The 17,996-nt window shown below is 46.0% G+C and overlaps 1 protein-coding gene across 3 annotated transcripts in view; it reads left to right on the top strand.

The window, feature by feature from the left end:
• Window positions 1–17,996, top strand: part of tmeff2a (transmembrane protein with EGF-like and two follistatin-like domains 2a) — a 365,596-nt gene that overhangs the window by 253,707 nt on the left and 93,893 nt on the right. The window lies entirely within an intron of this gene.

The following is a 17,996-nucleotide window of genomic DNA, read 5'->3' as shown; positions in this document are numbered from 1 at the left end:
TGCCGGCTCTGAGACCGCCATTGTAAGGAACGGCTAATGTTAGCAATAGGTCACAATGTTTATCCTTTGGGTGCGATACAAAATCACAAATCAGATCCGAACCTCAGATGGATCATCAACACTGCGGACAGCGCCACATTTTTCAGAGATAACAGCCAAAGAAGATCCTACTTTTAATGGGACCCTATGGGACACACGCACGCACGTATCCTGGTGCTGGGGGTATGCAAGGCGTTGCCTAGCAACCGGGCCAGTGTTAGAGGTTGATTTTCGGCTAAACCGTTTCATTTTCATATGTACGAGATATGTCGTACATGGCATATAAATAATTAACCATAGTTAACCACTTCAGCCAATCTAAAAGCTCACAATATGACACATTGTGAGCTTGTAGATCTGCTGTTTTCAATTTATTTTTAGAAATAGTTTTGAGCTGCATTTTTTGAGGGGCGCCTCCTATGCCCATCTTTGTGTGTCTGTGTGTACCACATTTGAAATGTTTTGATTGGCTGAGCACAGGATGTGATGTATGATGATGTATACACACCCCTCACTTTTTTTTCTATTCATTTATTCATGTAAACATTCTGCATAATGACTTTCTACTTTTGGTACTTTAAGTACATTTTGATGCCAATTCCTTTTTTCAGGTAGATTTTTTATTCCTCACTTCCTTGTAACAGACTACTTATTGGTACTTTTATTTAAATACGTAAAACAATTGGGTACTTTTTTGCACCACTGCCCTCCTGCCACCCACCCATGGGGCTCCGTGCCGCCGCGCTGCGGAGCTATACCGTCGTATCTTCACAAATCTCGACACACGTGGTGATTAAAGGTGGCCGTTGTAGAGTCAGTCAGCGCGTGGATGGCAGCACCCCTCTCGACTGTCTTATCTTATCTGTGTGGCTCATGAAGGCTTGGAGCGAGCGGGAGGTTGATGGAGGCTGCTGGCATGGTGCGTCCATGACAAATGGCGTTTACCCGTCAAGACCTGAGGCCCATTCTAAATAATGCCTTCTAGAGCTTAACCATTTTCTAAACTTATGATGAAAAATGTTCGTCGGCTACCTTTGTTCACTGACAAAAACATCATGAAAACAAAATAAAAACTAAGCTACAGTACAATGGCTAAATCTGAGATCAAATATACTGTACTGACAATTTTGTCAACTAAAATATTAGGGATGGACTAGAGGAGAAGAGATCCAGTAGTGTGGTTGCACTCGGGTGTTGCACTCTGAAAATAGCAGATCTACAAGCTCACAACGCGTCGGAGCACGACTTGTGAGCTCGTAGATTGGCTATTTTCAGCATGCAATCAAGTGTTAAAAACATTTAGTCGACTAAAATGTTATGATATTTAGTCGACTAAATAATTTGCTGTCAAAATCAACACAGCTCCAAAATAAAGTATATATACTTTGACTGGGGTTGAGTACATCATCATATTGGCTTCCTACTGCTACTTTGACAGTCATGAATCAAAGTGTTTAATAGCATGTAAGTATGTATGACTGGCTGCCCGCTGGTGCTCAGGATGCAGTCTGGAATCTAATAGAGCTCAATTGTCGGAGGACTGTTATGTTTCAGAGGCTGATTGCTTGAAACCTTCTACACATTGTGGGAGATAAATATGTTTTCTGTCTTTTGTAGACATTATTGTTTCAGCTTAATATGCTGGGTATTATTGGCCAGCATAGTCTCACGAGCCAGACTATGTCAGACCCACAATGTTCAAATGCTTCCGTCATACAGTCTGGAGCAATGTTTGCTCTGGGAATTATCCGAGAATAAACCGCTTCCGTTTCATGTTTACAGTCGTGTAAATGGATCATCATGTTAATCAAAAGCATAATAACAACTTAAACCTTAACAACCCTCTAGAGTTACAACTGTACTTTGACCATGGACTCTGCAAAAGTCTATCCAAGATGGTCTGTCTGTTTTTATATAACTATTCAGGACCAAGCAAGTCGGGGCAGAGATTCTTTGTAGACCTGCGGACCAATCAGCCACATATGTTTGTGTTTCTTTTTGACCGCATGCCAAGTTGCGGTCAATCGGTCGGACGATGCCCAAGTTATGCCCGGGACGGTCAGACACGCAGAAAGAGACTTTGTGAACGTAATAGATCAATCAGTGACAGACAGCCACTGGACTACTGGCAGTGTGTTCAAGATAGTTGGCACTGATTGGCCTAGCGGTTTGCGAGATTAATTCCGGACACAGTCGCACGCACGCACGCACGCACGCACGCACGCACGCACGCACGCACGCACGCACGCACGCACGCACGCACGCACGCACGCACGCACGCACGCACGCACGCACGCACACACACACACACACACACACACACACACACACACACACACACACACAAACGTGCACACACACAAACAGACCTTTCAGCTAAAAGCGCATCGCATCAACCAAGTAGTATTATATAGGGCTTAAACATGTGGTGGTTGTCCCTGTTCCTCATGGTACCTGGCCTACAGCATGCATGTATCATATACAGTCCATGATAAATTATGAATGTGTAGTAGCGCGTCCGGCTATAGCTACACCTGTCACACTGACTCAGTCAAGGCAGCTATGGGAGAGGGAGGTAGGCGGGCGCTCCAACCAGTGAACCAGCAGGATCCACCGGCTGTTTTTGCCGGCACCCGACCCTTTAGACCAGGGGTTCTCAACCCGTGGGTCGCCAAATCGCGAGACACGGCCAAAGCATTTCCGGGGGTCAAAAACATTGAGAACCCCTGCTCTAGACCAGACATCACCCAGGCTACTTTTACTCAAGTAAAGTCTTGAATGCAGGTCTTTCACTCCCCCCAATATTGTGATATTGCCACTTTTACTTAAAGGGGAATACCACTCATTTTCAACATTTTACTATGTCATTAATATACATTAGAGGTGTTTTGTGTTAATAATAAAAAAGCCCCCCCCCCATTCTGTGTTGCCTAGAACTGGAGGTCTGAAACAAATCACATTATGAAGTACATCTTTGTGATGTCACTGAGATGTACTTCATAATGTTATTGATTTATTTCCCGACCTCCAGTTCTAGGCAACACAGAATGGGGGTACTTTTTATTATTTCCACAAAACAACTCTATATTAATGACATAGTAAAATGTTGAAAATGAGTGGTATTCCCCTTTAAGTTAAAGACAGAACAAAACAAAATAAATGATGTGAGTAATGGCTCATGGAGGGACCGCTCGTCTCCTCTCCTCCCAGGAACAGAGCATGTGTGTCAGCCCCGGCGCGGCTCATGGCTGGCCTGTCAGACACCATTACAGAGGAGCTTGTCTCTGGCGACCAGGCCGGAGAGAGAGCGAGACTCCTGCGGGAGACGGCAGGCAGGCTGGGCCCTAATCAAGAGCAGACTGCCAAGCGGTTAAAGAGGCTGCAGCGCGAGCCAGGCAGCCATCTCCTCTCCTCGTCTCTCTCCCTCTATCTCTCTGCCGTCTCTATCTCCATCCACCCCCCCCTCCCCCCACACACACTCATTCATTGGGAGAAACTCTCCCTCCACCCGCCCTCGCTCCCTCCGGTTGCCTCCATCGCTCTCTGTTTCTTTCTCATCTCTTCTTGGCCCAGAGTGCAGCTCACCCACCCCGTCTGGATCTATCACTATATGGCTGGATGTATACTTTAAGATGCCTGTTGCGTAGGCCTTTTCAGGACGTGACCTGCCCCCCCCTCCCCAAATAATCATACCGGTAATTGAACTGCATGGGGACCGGTCCACCCTGACAAGCACTTGGATTGTTACATTTAGTTTGACTCGGTTCCATAGGATACATATTGTGAAAATAGACCATGACAAGCCCACAAAACAAAGCATCGCATTGTGAGGCGTTCTGAGCTTGTGAATCTGCTATTTTCACAACGTTTGCCTCTTTCTTATATTATTTGACAATTTGGCTAATGTTTGAGCAGTTTCATAGTGTAGTTTGTTGATTACTTTTGATGCAGTAATGGTCTTTATTTTCTTTCTTTTGTTCTTGTTGTTGAGGTATGAAAAGTCTTAAGTCCTGAAATTGACACTGCACTGTCATCTGGGGGACGCCGGAAATGATGTGGGGACCCCCTTGGGCGTGCCGACCCACAGGTTGATTACCACTGTCATAGATGGCTGATGTCATAGTAACTGACGTTACAGGCTATTTTGTGATAAGAAAAAAGATATGCACGCACACTGATTATCTGCTCGGTACATGAGCACACAAAGGCAACGTTTCGGTCCCTCACCGAACACAGCATTTTGACAGAGTTACCTATACAAACATTTGAAAAGAAATCAATCAATCACAATAGACGGAGTCTAGAGAAGAGGTACAGCTTGTGATGATCATCAATTTGCTGATGATCATCATCATCAATCATTTAAAGGCACAAGGGCAAAGGCACAAGGCTCTTTTGTAAAAGCTTTTGGATAATTATTGCGTCAATTAACGTGTCACGTTGTAGATCTGCTATCCTACGGTATCTTTAGAACAGGGATGCTGGGGTTTAAGAGGTTGAACTTCAAGCATGAAGTTATTTTCAATCTGTCCTAATGGAAAGGGATAATTCCAGACGCCTTGGGGCGAGAAGCGATCCCGCCCTAAAGGGCGAGGTTGCCTGCACTGGCCATATATGGAGCGTGTCTTGAGTGTACAGGGTTTGAGGATGTCAGAACAGGTCAGCTCCATATATGGAGATCTAAGGGTGGCAGCAGGAGCAGTGTCTTGAGTGTACAGGGTTTGATGATGGCCCAGGTAGGGCCGGGCCTTATTCTTCGGGCCTGTTCATTTTCGGGCCTCTAGTTCTAGAGAACTCTAGCCAGGCCCGTCTAGAGTTTAAATTAACTGGTATCAGTCTTCTTCTTCTTATCGTGTCCACAAGACAGTCAGTTACAACACTTGGCTAGATGTGGTTCAGCCACAGCTGAACACATTGCTGTCCTTTCTCATTAGGGGGTAGTGCCTCACTAGCCTTTAACTCCATCATTGTAGCTGGTGGGAGGTTGCCAGTTCTTTCTTCCCACTGAGTGACTCTCTCACTACTTATGCTCGGTGTTCCAAGCAGCGGGACGCTATTCAGGAAACTTTTCCTGGATTTAAGGCAGCTTTTGGCTGGCACATGGCCGAAGAGAGGTTGTCTTTCGTCGATGGACTGTTGTTGCCGCTCTTTTCTGCTTGCTGCATTCCGTCGTATCTCAGTGGGGCTATGCCTGCCAGGATGTACAAACGGTCTGTGGGTGTAGGTTTCAGACAGCCAGTGATTAAGGGCGGGGTCCACCTTCTTGGCATGGGCAGATCGCTCCCACACTGGACAGGCATACTCGGCAGCTGAGTAGCAGAGCGCTAGTGCGGTTGACTTAAGATTGGTATCAGTCAAAAGGGAGACATCGAAGAGGAAGGATGGATGGGGAAGGATCAACATATGAATGTCAGAACAGGTTATGACATATATCCATGTACTAATATTGATGACATTAATTGCGACAGCAGGTCACATTTACTATGACATAGGGGATCTCCATTCCTGATAATGTCAAGTGATGTCACGAGACCTGGGCACCATGTACGGGGGCTTTCCCCATGTATGGGGATTTTGAGTGATTGACACTGACGGGAAATGCACGATTCCATAGTTAGCTGCGACCTCCGGTCGCAATTACATATTTACGTACCTTTATATGACATAAAGGCACTATAAAGTAACAATGTAATTCAGGGGATGAAAAGGTCATTTACAGGAGGTGACCTGAGATACAAATAGTTTGAGAACCACTGATCTATTATATCTGTCTGTTCACAAACAAAGCAAGGCATCATGGGAGCAGAGGGTTTTCCACTCACTCAGACAAACTCCTGGCACTCCTGTCCAGGGGGCCTTTGGAGGAGCAGCAGGCCTACACACACTCCTCTCTGTCCAGGGGGCCTTTGGAGGAGCAGCAGGCCTACACACACTCCTCTCTCTGTCCAGGGGGCCTTTGGAGGAGCAGCAGGCCTACACACACACTCCTCTCTTTGTCCAGGGGGCCTTTGGAGAAGCAGCAGGTCTACACACACACTCCTCTCTCTGTCCAGGGGGACTTTGAAGGAGCAGCAGGCCTACACACACTCCTCTCTCTGTCCAGGGGGCCTTTGGAGGAGCAGCAGGCCTACACACACTCCTCTCTCTGTCCAGGGGGCCTTTGGAGGAGCAGCAGGCCTACACACACACACACTCCTCTCTGTCCAGGGGGCCTTTGGAGGAGCAGCAGACCTACACACACTCCTCTCTCTGTCCAGGGGGCCTTATTTGGAGGAGCAGCAGGCCTACACACACACACTCCTCTCTCTGTCCAGGGGGCCTTTGGAGGAGCAGCAGGCCTACACACACTCCTCTCTGTCCAGGGGGCCTTTGGAGGAGCAGCAGGCCTACACACACACTCCTCTCTCTGTCCAGGGGGCCTTTGGAGGAGCAGCAGGCCTACACACACACTCCTCTCTCTGTCCAGGGGGCCTTTGGAGGAGCAGCAGGCCTACACACACTCCTCTCTCTGTCCAGGGGGCCTTTGGAGGAGCAGCAGGCCTACACACACTCCTCTCTCTGTCCAGGGGGCCTTTGGAGGAGCAGCAGGCCTACACACACACTCCTCTCTCTGTCCAGGGGGCCTTTGGAGGAGCATCAGGCCTACACACGACATTGTGTTGTCTGGCAAAACATTTGGATTCATTTTTGTCTTACCTGCTGTCCTAATAAATATTGGCACTCTGGCTATTGGCGTGTGCGGCCACCCTCTTGTTTTCTCCTGTGTGCCGGCACCGCTACAAGGACTTTGGTGTGCGTTAGCATTTTTGTGTGTCTGGCAAAAGGAAACACATTTATCACTCCAGAGTGTGTTCGCCTCTCAACAGGGGGGAACCTTGGCTGTGCCGGCACTCCGTTGCATTTTGTTTTCCCTTCATGACCCCCTCACCCCCCTCCCTCCACCCTCCTCCTTACAGAAATTCCTCACGTATGAAGGGTGTGTTATGTTATATTGAGAAAAAGGTTAAAGTTTGTCTGCCTTCAAAAACAGAGCAGTAATAGGGGTGTCATCTCTCTCTGTGGCCTCGCTGTTTGGATCTTATCTGATGTGGTTTGACCCCGATCACCCGTCACTTAGCCTTCTGTCTGTCCCCTCTCTCTGTGTGCCTCATACCCAGCGGTATAAAGTAACTATAAGTACTGTAAAGTAAAGTAACTAAGTATGCACTCAAGTACTGCACTTTATAAGTATACAATTTTGAGGTACTTTTACTTTAGTGGGGGGTTCCACTGCTGTGGACGTCACGTTGTACTGGTGGTGGTGGTGGCAATACTAATTTGAGTCTGGATTTATAAATAAAGTAAGACGAAATCCAGACAATTAACTAATAGGTTTGCCACGCACGCACGCACGCACGCACGCACGCACGCACGCACGCACGCACGCACGCACGCACACCTCCTCCCTCCAGTCCTCTTACATTTCTCCTCCCTCGCTCTCAGAACCGCGGTTCTTCTCAGTCTCTCTCTAGACTCTCTAGACTCAAGAGTAACAAACTAACGGAGTAACGCAACATGTAGTAACGGTTACTGACTCTGAGTTACTGAATTTTAAAAATAATGCGTTACACTACAGTATGAGTTACTGGCGAAAATAACGGCATTATGTCCGTCACAGGGTGTCCGTTTGGCTCCGACAGAAAACAAAACGATTGGCAGTGTTGGGCAGTAACTCATTACTAGTAATAGATGTTATTACTTTACCCAGTAACAAGTAGTGTAAGGTATTACTCTGCCAAAACAGTAATATTATACATCTATTTACTTTGTAAAAATAGCACATATTAGTGATATTACATTTGTTGGCTATACGGTTTGAAAACATTTGATTTAGAAGCTCAAGAGAGATTGCTGCTTTATATTTTATAGAATGGTAATCCGTGTCTCAAATGCCAAATAAATAATGGACCTTGATATGAAAATCCATGTGTTATCATTCACCATCATTTACCTGGGGACCCCTCCAAGGACCCCGTACCTCACTTTGAGAACCAGTGGTTTTACAACCCTCCCGAGACCAAACTGTGGCAGGAACTGTAACCGTCATGGTGGAGAATTGACTGGATTTTAATTAATGAATAGATTCAACGGACGTCTGTGTCAAACGTCACAGGGGAGAGTCAGAGACAGGGACACAGACACGGGCAGAGGTGTATCTATATCGGACAACAGAGTCTGTTTCTTGTCAAGAAAGCATCGATGGCTACAGGCCGCTGCACTGCATGTGGGCTGCTGGCTCGCCCGCTCATCCACCGCGGTATAACGGACCCAGAGCATGTCCGTCAGAGTCGATAACGCTGTGGGCGCTCTGATTAGTGCAGGAAGGCATAAGTAAGGATTGTGCCCAGGGCTACTGCCGGTGATGGGGAGAGAGAGAGACAGAGAGAGAGGAGGAGGATGGGGAGGGAGGGAGGGGAGAGGAGAGAGAGAGAAGGAGGGATTGAGATAGTAACAGACAGAGGGAGAGACACACACACACACAGACAGAGAGCATTAAGTAGAACGTGTGTTGACCAGACAGGCTGGATGGATATGGATGGATGGTTATTTGGTTGGTTGTTTGGATGGTTGTATAGTTGGTCGTGGCGGCGCAGTAGCATCCTCTGAGGCGAGCCCTACTTTCAGGGAGATGCTTATTATTGATAGGGGTGGATGATAGCCCTGGGATACATGGACGGGTTGCATAACCTACTGTATAATTGGTGGAGCGGCCTCTAATGGCTACAGGAAATGGATCAGCCTATCAGTCGGGTCTCTGTGGGCGGGGCTGTGTGTGTGTGTGTGTGTGTGTGTGTGTGTGTGTGTGTGTGTGTGTGTGTGTGTGTGTGTGTGTGTGTGTGTGTGTGTGTGTGTGTGTGTGTGTGTGTGTGTGTGTGTGTGTGTGTGTGTGTGTGTGTGTGTGTGTGTGTCTGTAGTGTAGCCTATACCGTCGCTGTCGCATGGAAACGTATGTCCAAAACTGTTTTTTCAGTTTTCCTCCCTTGTTCAGGAAACAAGGGAGGGAAAAAAGTACCTGCTGTGTACCTGCTGCTGGATCCAATGTAGTTCCATGTATTCTTTTCCGTGTATTCTAATTTAGTCACAAGCTGTTGTTAATACTTTTCATTGCTTTCATATAGTTGTTTTGGAGAGAATTAATCACTTTCAAATTGCATGGTGTCCCAATTTTGGGTTATGTAATTAATTTTAGGCGACATATTTCCAAATGTTTTCAAAAGTAGCTCATGTAAAAGCTCACTGCAAGCTCACAACACATTGTTTTTGATCAGCAATTATTATTGTAGATAAGCGTTTTGTTTTTGTTTTTGTTTGTTTTTAGTTTTTATCCCACGATTTTTGTAAAAAAAAAATTCATTCATCCAGTGTCAACCGTCTAATGTAATTCTGGGCGCTACACTTCCTCTGCTAACCTGGGGAGAGCAACAGACTGACCTCATGCTTCCTTCAATGCATGAGGAGTCCAAGCCGCTTCTTACACCTGACAGGGGGGAGTTTCCCCGGTAGGACGTAGTCCGTGGAAGGAACATGTTATTCCAACCAGTTACTTTCCCCTCCATCAGGCACTCCGGCTGACCAGGGGGAGGCAGTATAGAGATCAGGATTACTGCATGTTTTTTTTGTGAGGGTACCTACTACCTACCCTAGGGGACAGAGGAAGAACATGCAAACGCCACACAGAAAGATCACAGACACAAACCGAGATATGCATGGCAACATTATAGCAGGATCAAACCCTACGTGTCAAAAATAGTGTAATTAGGTAACAGAAGCACGTTGTAAGCACTGCTGTATGGCTGCATTCTGATCATCATGTTCTCAGCATGACGCAATCCGCTGTATGGCTGCGTTCTGGTCATCATGTTCACAGCATGACGCAAATCTCTCCGAGGCACAAGTGCATTTATTTTAGCCGCTCGCACGGCTAATAACAGCCTCACAGTCGTAGGAGTTTAACAACGTGGCAAATGACATGCCATAATATCATTATGCACAAGGCCTTTCAATGCATGTAATTTTCTAATGTAATTATAACGTAAGATCTCAATTCCTTTTATCCACTTAAGCCCTTATGTGCTTTTAGTCGAGTCTCCCCCATAGCTCTATGCTAGACTGTTTCAGCACTACATTAAAGATCTTCTGCGATAGCCGATGTACAAGATCATAAGTTATTTGATGTGTTTTTTGTTTTGTTTTTATGGCTTTCGCCTTTATTTTATGGAGGGACAGACAGTAGGCTGACAGGAAATGGGGGGAAGATATGCAGTAAAGGCCGTCGGGATCGGGAGTCGAACCCGCGGCTCACTGCCAGACTGGATTACCAGCCAAGGTGCCTGGACCACTGAGCCATGGCCCAGGCTGATGTGTTTTATGTGCAGTTATAGTTATAGTGCTCAGTGTGAATGTCACACACACACACACACGGCCAGTCATTGGAGTGGTTATAGCCACACTCCTTTTAGATGACATCAAGTTGACAGTTATTGACAACCTTCACCTATAATGACATCATTGACATGCCGTAAAAAGCATGGCCGCCAGGTTGAACTTGAAGGTGAATTATCTATAATTCTAACAATAATGATGTTTATCAAGTAACTCCAGTTTGCCGTGCTATGCAACCTTCATGGTTCCTTGGAATAAAAGGGAAAACAGACATCCAGACAAGGCCGCACACATTCTCGTCAGGCCTCCGGTGTGGTGCCTGGCAACCCAGACATCAAGTGCTGTGTGTGTGTGTGTGTCACTGTCAGGGCCAGGCCAGTGTTTAGTAATTGGCCATTGATGTAGATATAATGGAGCTCACAGCGGCTGATTAAAATATCAATGTTAACGGCCGTCGGCTCTGATTGCACCACTTGATACTAGGGGTGGGACGATTCACTTACTTCCCGATTCGATACGATATCGATACCTAGGGTGCTGGTTTGATTTATATTGCGATTCTTAAATATATTACAAAAAAAATAAAATATATATATATATATATATATATATATATAATAAAAAATTGGTTCTGAACTTGATGATTCGATTTTAATATTGTGGCATTCAAAATTGCGATATATCCCTGAATCGATGTTTTTGCCCACCCCTACTTGATATGCTGCTTGATTAGGTCATAGCAGCGTATATACTCCGACTTTCTTTACTTAAAGAATCTGGAGCTCCTGTGCTCTGGTGGGCTCTTTTTTTGTTAAATTTTTGTAACCAGTGTCAATTGTCTAGCGTAATCCTGGGCACTACACTCCCTCTGCCAACTTGGGAAGAGACTGACCTCATGTTTTTTTCAATGGATGAGGAGTCCAAGCTGCTTCTTTTCACCTGACAGGGGGGAGTTTCACCAGTTGGACGTAGCGTGTGGAAGGAACACGTTATTTCAACCAGTTCCTTTCATCAGGCGCCCGGCTGACCAGGGGGAGGCAGTTTAGAGACCAGGATTACTGCATGTTTTTGTTTTTTTGAGGGTACCTACCCTAGGGGACACGAGGAAAACATGCAAACTCCACACAGAAAGACCCTTTTGCAAACCCCTATGTTATGGGCGCTGATGACGCGGAGAAGAGAAAGCGCCCCAGCGGGAATCAAACCCAGGACCTTCTACCGACAGCACCACCGTGCCCCGCTCTGGTGGGCTCTTGGTACAAAGGTAGAGCATGCACACTACGGACGGCTGTGGCTCAGGAGGTAGAGCAGGTCGTCCAATGATCCATGGGTCGGTGGTTCGAATCCCGGCTCCTCATGTCTACATGTCGAAGTGTCCTTGGGCAAGACACTGAACCCCAAATTGCTCCCGATGTGCTGGTTGGTACCTTGCATGGCTTCCGCCACAATCAGTGTATGAATGGGTGAATGTAATGCACAATCTATGTAAAGTGCCTTGGATAAAGGCGCTATATAAATGCACCATTTACCATTTACCAAGCCTAGCAGTGGTTGCAGTAGCCCTATGGACCATCTTATGTCCGGTGTGCTGATTCCCTGTGCTTTGACTATACAAGCCCGCTTCTTTTCCTGGAGGGGGAGGGAAGCTCCCTTCGGAACTGTGCAGATAATGTTTCAGAGACGTTGGCCAAAAGAGAAAAAAACGAGAGAAAAAAAACGGGACCATGCAGTGGATGAGGCAAATGGCTTTGGACAGAGTCATAGAGTCCAAACATCCCATTAACCCCCGAGGCATTAGCATATGCTGCTTATAGAGCTACTCAGCGTTAATGGTAGACAATTTTCATTAATGGGAGATAGTCTGGCTTTCAGGGACAAAAAACATGATTAACCTGATACAGCCGCAGCTGCTGTTTCTAGTGTAGGTTTTATGAATCTAGTGCTGTTACTGCGATGAGTAGATCTGCTATTTGTGGTGTGCGACGAATGGTGAACAAAATTAATGTCAATGCTGTTTCATTTCAAGATTTTTTTTCACACTACACCTATTGGTACAATAAATAAATAAAATATAATCATTATAATTGTATGTTAACTACAGTATGAAGTATTATGTGATTTTTTTCCCCCAATATATTCAAAACAATACAAATAAACCGTTCCCCATGGACCATCTGTAATTATACGATTTGACCACTAGTGGACCGTGGACCGCATGCTTGAGAAGCACTGCCGTTAAAGGACTGCATCAGGTTGATATTTCCATAATGCAAGGGATTCCTAAAATAGCTAACGGCTATAATAATAAAAATATCCCGTTGCAAGTTTGGCTTTCAGGCCAGCAATTACTGTAAACGTAGACGGCAGCTATTTCAAACAGCGGGCTACCTCACTCTGAAAGCTAACTCTAAATGCCGGGCTGCTGGGGATTAGATTCCTGGCCTGCTATTGCTATACCCTCTCTTCTGCAGTGGTGGAATGGAACTAAGTACATTTCACCTCAAGGACTCTACTTGAGTGCAGTAGGCTCTACACGCAGCAGCCATGTTGGAAAGACATTCCTTAAGTCTTCCTTACTTCTTTCACAGGTGTTACCAATGATGCTAATTATGGTTGTATAGAGCACCACAGTTTGACGGAATTTACACATTCTGCTTGGGACACGCCTCCCCCCCCCCCCCCCCCCCCCATGAATTCCCATAGACTTTATTTTTTTATTTTTTTATATTGCATCAAATAAGACGTTCCAAATGATCCCGCTGGTTCGACTCATATGGATGAGAAAACGCCGCCGCCAAATTAGTTACATTTTCGCTAGAAACAGACTGTTTCAAATATGAGTGACTGACTATCGTAAATGATACAGAGCCACCTTAGCGACAATATCGCAGAGACCGTTTGTTTAATTTTGGACCACAATGCTTACTGTATATGAGATGATTTTAAGATCAGCCAAATGTTATTATCCATAGAGAAAAATGTCTGCGACCCAGAGGATGAACGAGTGACGCTATAGGACTTCGGTACTCCACTCAGGTCAAACAGAGTCAGGGTGCTATATTGTGTAGTAGTGTTCACTGAAAAAAATGCTACACCAGCTTGCGGATCTGCTACTTGTGATGCTTTTGTGTGACACTGTAGTGTGATCAAGTAGGGCGTTCGTTTACGGGAAAAAAACACATAACATATGTTTCTGCCCGAAAGCAACGATGTACAGTAGTCCTTTTACTTGTAACGGAGTATATTTTTATATTTTTTTCCTGAGTAGCGCCAGTGCTCTGCTGCAGGAAGAGTGCCCGAGGAAAGAGAGATTGAGCCTTTACAGCGAGCTAAAGATAGCTGCCAATGGAGATCTCTTCCCCAACAGTGAAAACTATCCTATACTGTAGCCCCCTTTCTCTCCCTCATATCATGCCATGTCACCAATTCCACCACTTCCCTTAATATGGAGCCACATCAAATCACCCTGACACATTCATGCCTGGTCCTGTCATCATGTGTCTTCCCCGCTGTAGCCGGCTTCTCCCATCATACAGGCGCTTGTCTGATTTAAATTGCCTGTCTCTGCAAACCGTCTCTCGGCAGGCCCGCATGTGTCGGTCAGATTTGCCGCGATCTGACCAACCGACCGTCCGGCCGGCCGGCTGGCTGTTGCTTTTCTATATTGACTGGATGCGAGCGCAGACGGATGCAATTTGTTACACGGACAGGTAGCTGTTTGACGGAAGGTTTTGGGGAAGGGAAGGGAGGGGGGTGGGTGTCGTTTGTGTTGGCGCTGACGTGGTGTGGTGTTTTCGGGGAGCTCTGTAGCCCCGCTCATAATTGGAATGATCCTATAGTCTCCATGCGCGCCGCAAGCCTTTCAACTTTGTAGCACTCCCGTCTTTTGTCTGCTCCTCTCAACAGCTCATTTACAGTGGTGGAAAGTAACTAAGTACAATTTTGAGGTATTTGTACTTTATTTGAGTATTTCCAATTTCCAGTACTTTTACTTCTACTCCACTACATCTCAAAGCCAAAATCTGTACTTTTACTTCACTACAATTATTTGAAATTTGTATTTACTAGTTACTTTGTATATTTTAATTTTGATTTTAAAAACATACATTAACCACTTCAACGCTATACATTTTGGCAATTTGAAAATGGCCGATCTACAAGCTCACAATGCATCGCAACGCGACGCATTGTGAGCTTGTAGATCAGCTATTTTCAATATATTTTGTACACATTTTGAACTTGTGAAATGGGACATTCTGCAATATGACTAATATGAGTACATTTTGATGCTGATACTTTTGTACTTTTACTCAAGTACATTTTCAATTTCAATTTTCAATTATTTTACTTGTAACGAAGTACGTCTAAATTGCAGTATTTGTACTTTTACTTAAGTAAAACAATTGAGTACTTTTTCCACCACTGCTCATTTATTCTTCGCCGTACGGTCAGCGACCGTACCACTGGAAGGTGGTTGTGGCTCCCCTAGCTTCTCTTTTCACGTTTTACTTTATTCCTCTCCTTTCCTCTGCCGACACTCCTCCCCTGTCTCTCCCCCTCGCTCTCCCCCTGCATGTCTCCCCCCTCTTTCTCCCCATGCACCTCTCCCTCCCTCTCTCTGTGCGTCTCCTTTCCTCTCCCCTCCCATCTGCTCTCTCCTTACCGCCGTCATCATCTAGATACAGTATATCTACCTCCCCTTCTCTCTCTCTCTCTCTCTCTCTCTCTCTCTCCCCTCCACCTGTCTGTGTTCCAGTCCTGTCAAGTCGGCAGGGTATTTTGGCCGGCCAGGCGAGGTAGTATAGCATCGCGGCGGCGCGCGCGGCCTGCTGGCTCATCGGGAGGCGAGTGAGTGATGATGGCGGCGTTCCTCGTTTTCATTTTTTTTTGTTATTTTTTTTTTCCTGCCGTAATGTTTGTGTGTGTGTGTTTGTGTGTGTGTGTGCTGTGACCCGGTAAAGGCGGGGATGCCTCTTTGTACAAAGTGCTGCCTGGTGCGTGCCTGCGTGCCTGCGTACATGTGTGTGTTTGTAGTCATATAGTATAATTTCAGAACGACATTCTGTGGACAACATTTTCCCGATTCTCACAAGATAAATGTAGTACGTGTGCGTGCGTGCGTGCGTGCGTGCGTGCGTGCGTGCGTGCGTGCGTGGTGGTATAGTAGACAGACATCAGGTTGTGGCTGGCTGGAGGCCTGCAGAGCTCCGTGCCTGTTGGAATGCAGACGGGAGGAAGTGGCTCAGACAGAGCCACAGCACCCCCTGCAGGCCGCTGCACAATATTAGTTCTTGTCACCAGGAAGAAAAGGGAAAACAACCTGTCAGGTGGAAACCTTGTCCTGCCATTGGCAATGCAGTAGATTGTCAGTGCATTGTCAGAAACAGAACATTGTCAGCGAGAAAGGGGGGCATTTGCCAAGGTGTTATATGTTAATTCTATTCAGATTCCCTGAATACATGAGTTCCTCTGCTGGACACTTCTTTTCAGTAGCAAAGCAGTAGAATTAGCATTAGGCTAATCAGTGAATAAAACCTGCAGGGAAAACATACATTTTGATACATCCTTCAGGAAAGCGCAGAGTTGGAATGGCACTTCTTTCTGTATGTGCAAAACGGTTACTTTTCAGGATATGTGTTAAAAGAACCTTGTTCCAATGAATCCAATGTCGTTTTTGTATAGTATGTATAAAACCCACCCACAGACACACTAAAGTACACAATCTACAAGCTCACAATGTGTTGGAGTTGTTGGGAGCTTGTACTGTAGATATGCTATTTTACTTTTGTATGACACATTTGAACAGGTGTATTATTGAGGGCAGTTTTGAAGGAAAGGGAACGCAGACCTCAACCATAGCAGGGATGCTTCCCTGCTATGGTTGAGGTTTGCGTTCCGGACGGGGTGGGGGCAGCCACAGGGAGCCAGAGTGTCGTCCCACGTTCAGAGCTTTGGTCCTGGGGACCACCAGGAGTTTGGAGGTCCCTCCCTGGCACCTGAGGGAACCAGACGGGACGGGACATGCATGTGGTGCCAGATTTGTGGAGTGTCTTGATTTGATTGATTGATTGATTGATTGATTGATTGATTGATTGATTGATTACTTAGTCAGAAATGTAAACAGCACAGAGAAAAAACAAGAAATAACGCAAGTCATTATCAGCTTGCATTCCATTCTCTTGCATACCCAATAAGGTACAGTATCCTATTATTGTACCTTATAAGAGGCTTTCTGTAGTCATGACGTCTGCAATCTCTAGTTATGGTTTGATTTTAATCTTTTCTGGTGAAGCAACTTTGGTTGTGTAAAATGTGCTATAAATAAAGGTTAATTTCATTTGATTTGATGGTGCGGTGGGGGAGAGGAGAGCGGGCTTAGTGTCCCATTGGCCGTATAGGGCTAGTCTCCCTTTGGCTTAGAGGCCAGTGCACTCCCATCGTGTCCTCAGGTTTGCACTCCCATTGTGTCCTCAGGTGGGTGGGTGGGGGGGTGCACTCCCATCATTGGCGGCGTGGTCGGTACGTTGTGGCCCGACCGACCGCCACCACCTCTGGGGGTTTGTGTAAAGGCACGGCCAATTGCAGGGACAGAAGGCTGCACCATATGGCCTTGGACGGCAGTCCCCCTCCACGCACGCACGCACGCACGCACGCACGCACGCACGCACGCACGCACGCACGCACGCACACACCCCTGTCTGCTTGGACAGCAGTCTCCCTCCAAACACCCCCATGTCTGCTGAGAATTGGCCTGGGATCAAATCCTCTCAACTTCTGTCAGTCCCCTATGTTTGACCCCCCACCCCGACATGCACATTGTCACACGCGCACACACGCATGCACACACACACACAGCCTCACTCATTCCTCCACCTGTCTGCTAATTCCATCTTCTTGCACGTTTCCATCTTTGCCTTCTGCATTTTGACTCCTTCAGGAACGTGAAAGCACCTTTGTGCTTTCACGTTCGTGAAAGCACCTTTTTTGAGTGGCATTTCAAAGTGGCCACTTTGAAAAACACTTTTGTACCATTTTTGTAGAGTAGCATGCCAAATACCTAGCCCCTCATGATCTTTGTTATTTTTTTAATCCTTCATGGACGTTCTCAGTAGGCTATAATATGGCACTTTGTTCGTTTCCATTTATTTTCGGGCTACTATTCAGAAGCCCAGCACTTGAGTTTTGGTTTTGCTTTGGTTGAATAAAGGGGCCATATCCTCAAAGTGTTATTTTTTTAGTTGCCAGCTTTTGCACTGCGAGGCGTTGTGAGCTTGTAGCTACAGTGTATACAGTATGCTATTTTCTGAGAGTTGGTGCAGATAGAAATAGCTGACCGATTAGGGGAGCTAAGGGTCAAGTTGACTAAATATTGAACATTTAAAAGGTTAACTGTCTGAAAATACAAAATGAATTAACATATTTATAGAAGAGGTAATGTGTGTCAAATAAATCTTTAAAGCTATCTATGAAATCTATGAGAAAGTTAAATCTGCAACACAATTTCATACAATTTGTAGAGGGGGTCCCTGCTTCAG

The sequence above is a fragment of the Electrona antarctica genome (genome assembly GCF_951216825.1).
Source record: "Electrona antarctica genome assembly, chromosome: 13".
In the NCBI taxonomy this organism is placed as follows: domain Eukaryota; kingdom Metazoa; phylum Chordata; class Actinopteri; order Myctophiformes; family Myctophidae; genus Electrona; species Electrona antarctica.
Note: the sequence above shows the minus strand (reverse complement) of the source record. Positions and strands in the feature narration are given on the sequence as shown.